Source organism: Lampetra planeri, unplaced genomic scaffold (genome assembly GCF_965212315.1).
Source record: "Lampetra planeri unplaced genomic scaffold, kcLamPlan1.2.h2 scaffold_326, whole genome shotgun sequence".
NCBI classification, from domain to species: domain Eukaryota; kingdom Metazoa; phylum Chordata; class Hyperoartia; order Petromyzontiformes; family Petromyzontidae; genus Lampetra; species Lampetra planeri.
Window position 1 is genome coordinate 9,402 of NW_027615149.1, and position 3,099 is coordinate 12,500.

The following is a 3,099-nucleotide window of genomic DNA, read 5'->3' on the forward strand; positions in this document are numbered from 1 at the left end:
TCATGTGCGTTACGGGGCATCGTTTCTCTCGCGCCGAATTCTCTCGAGCTGGGAAATCGCTCATTTTTGCGTCGCCAAATATCGTACGAACGCCGTGAAACTTCCACAGGCTTTTTCAGCAGATTTGCACCTGCACTCAAAAAAGTCAAAATTTTTACACATAGACCCCATCAAACGGGAGAAATTGGCCCGGATTGCTCTCATGTGCGTTACGGGGCATCGTTTCTGTCGCGCCGAATTCCATCGAGCTGGGAAATCGCTCATTTTTGCGTCGCCAAATATCGTACGAACGCCGTGAAACTTCCACAGGCTTTTCCAGCAGATTTGCACGTGCACTCAAAAAAGTCAAAATTTTTACACATAGACCCCATCAAACGGGAGAAATTGGCCCGGATTGCTCTCATGTGCGTTACGGGGCATCGTTTCTCTCGCGCCGAATTCTCTCGAGCTGGGAAATCGCTCATTTTTGCGTCGCCAAATATCGTACGAACGCCGTGAAACTTCCACAGGCTTTTTCAGCAGATTTGCACGTGCACTCAAAAAAGTCAAAATTTTTACACATAGACCCCATCAAACGGGAGAAATTGGCCGGGATTGCTCTCATGTGCGTTACGGGGCATCGTTTCTCTCGCTCCGAATTCCATCGAGCTGGGAAATCGCTCATTTTTGCGTCGCCAAATATCGTACGAACGCCGTGAAACTTCCACAGGCTTTTTCAGCAGATTTGCACGTGCACTCAAAAAAGTCAAAATTTTTACACATAGACCCCATCAAACGGGAGAAATTGGCCGGGATTGCTCTCATGTGCGTTACGGGGCATCGTTTCTCTCGCGCCGAATTCCATCGAGCTGGGAAATCGCTCATTTTTGCGTCGCCAAATATCGTACGAACGCCGTGAAACTTCCACAGGCTTTTTCAGCAGATTGGCACGTGCACTCAAAAAAGTCAAAATTTGTACACATAGACCCCATCAAACGGGAGAAATTGGCCGGGATTGCTCTCATGTGCGTTACGGGGCATCGTTTCTCTCGCTCCGAATTCCATCGAGCTGGGAAATCGCTCATTTTTGCGTCGCCAAATATCGTACGAACGCCGTGAAACTTCCACAGGCTTTTCCAGCAGATTTGCACCTGCACTCAAAAAAGTCAAAATTTTTACACATAGACCCCATCAAACGGGAGAAATTGGCCCGGATTGCTCTCATGTGCGTTACGGGGCATCGTTTCTCTCGCGCCGAATTCTCTCGAGCTGGGAAATCGCTCATTTTTGCGTCGCCAAATATCGTACGAACGCCGTGAAACTTCCACAGGCTTTTTCAGCAGATTTGCACGTGCACTCAAAAAAGTCAAAATTTTTACACATAGACCCCATCAAACGGGAGAAATTGGCCCGGATTGCTCTCATGTGCGTTACGGGGCATCGTTTCTGTCGCGCCGAATTCCATCGAGCTGGGAAATCGCTCATTTTTGCGTCGCCAAATATCGTACGAACGCCGTGAAACTTCCACAGGCTTTTTCAGCAGATTTGCACGTGCACTCAAAAAAGTCAAAATTTGTACACATAGACCCCATCAAACGGGAGAAATTGGCCCGGATTGCTCTCATGTGCGTTACGGGGCATCGTTTCTCTCGCGCCGAATTCTCTCGAGCTGGGAAATCGCTCATTTTTGCGTCGCCAAATATCGTACGAACGCCGTGAAACTTCCACAGGCTTTTTCAGCAGATTTGCACGTGCACTCAAAAAAGTCAAAATTTTTACACATAGACCCCATCAAACGGGAGAAATTGGCCCGGATTGCTCTCATGTGCGTTACGGGGCATCGTTTCTGTCGCGCCGAATTCCATCGAGCTGGGAAATCGCTCATTTTTGCGTCGCCAAATATCGTACGAACGCCGTGAAACTTCCACAGGCTTTTCCAGCAGATTTGCACGTGCACTCAAAAAAGTCAAAATTTTTACACATAGACCCCATCAAACGGGAGAAATTGGCCGGGATTGCTCTCATGTGCGTTACGGGGCATCGTTTCTCTCGCGCCGAATTCCATCGAGCTGGGAAATCGCTCATTTTTGCGTCGCCAAATATCGTACGAACGCCGTGAAACTTCCACAGGCTTTTCCAGCAGATTTGCACGTGCACTCAAAAAAGTCAAAATTTTTACACATAGACCCCATCAAACGGGAGAAATTGGCCCGGATTGCTCTCATGTGCGTTACGGGGCATCGTTTCTCTCGCGCCGAATTCTCTCGAGCTGGGAAATCGCTCATTTTTGCGTCGCCAAATATCGTACGAACGCCGTGAAACTTCCACAGGCTTTTTCAGCAGATTTGCACCTGCACTCCAAAAAGTCAAAATTTTTACACATAGACCCCATCAAACGGGAGAAATTGGCCCGGATTGCTCTCATGTGCGTTACGGGGCATCGTTTCTCTCGCTCCGAATTCCATCGAGCTTGGAAATCGCTCATTTTTGCGTCGCCAAATATCGTACGAACGCCGTGAAACTTCCACAGGCTTTTCCAGCAGATTTGCACCTGCACTCAAAAAAGTCAAAATTTTTACACATAGACCCCATCAAACGGGAGAAATTGGCCCGGATTGCTCTCATGTGCGTTACGGGGCATCGTTTCTGTCGCGCCGAATTCCATCGAGCTGGGAAATCGCTCATTTTTGCGTCGCCAAATATCGTACGAACGCCGTGAAACTTCCACAGGCTTTTCCAGCAGATTGGCACGTGCACTCAAAAAAGTCAAAATTTGTACACATAGACCCCATCAAACGGGAGAAATTGGCCGGGATTGCTCTCATGTGCGTTACGGGGCATCGTTTCTCTCGCTCCGAATTCCATCGAGCTGGGAAATCGCTCATTTTTGCGTCGCCAAATATCGTACGAACGCCGTGAAACTTCCACAGGCTTTTTCAGCAGATTTGCACGTGCACTCAAAAAAGTCAAAATTTGTACACATAGACCCCATCAAACGGGAGAAATTGGCCCGGATTGCTCTCATGTGCGTTACGGGGCATCGTTTCTCTCGCGCCGAATTCCATCGAGCTGGGAAATCGCTCATTTTTGCGTCGCCAAATATCGTACGAACGCCGTGAA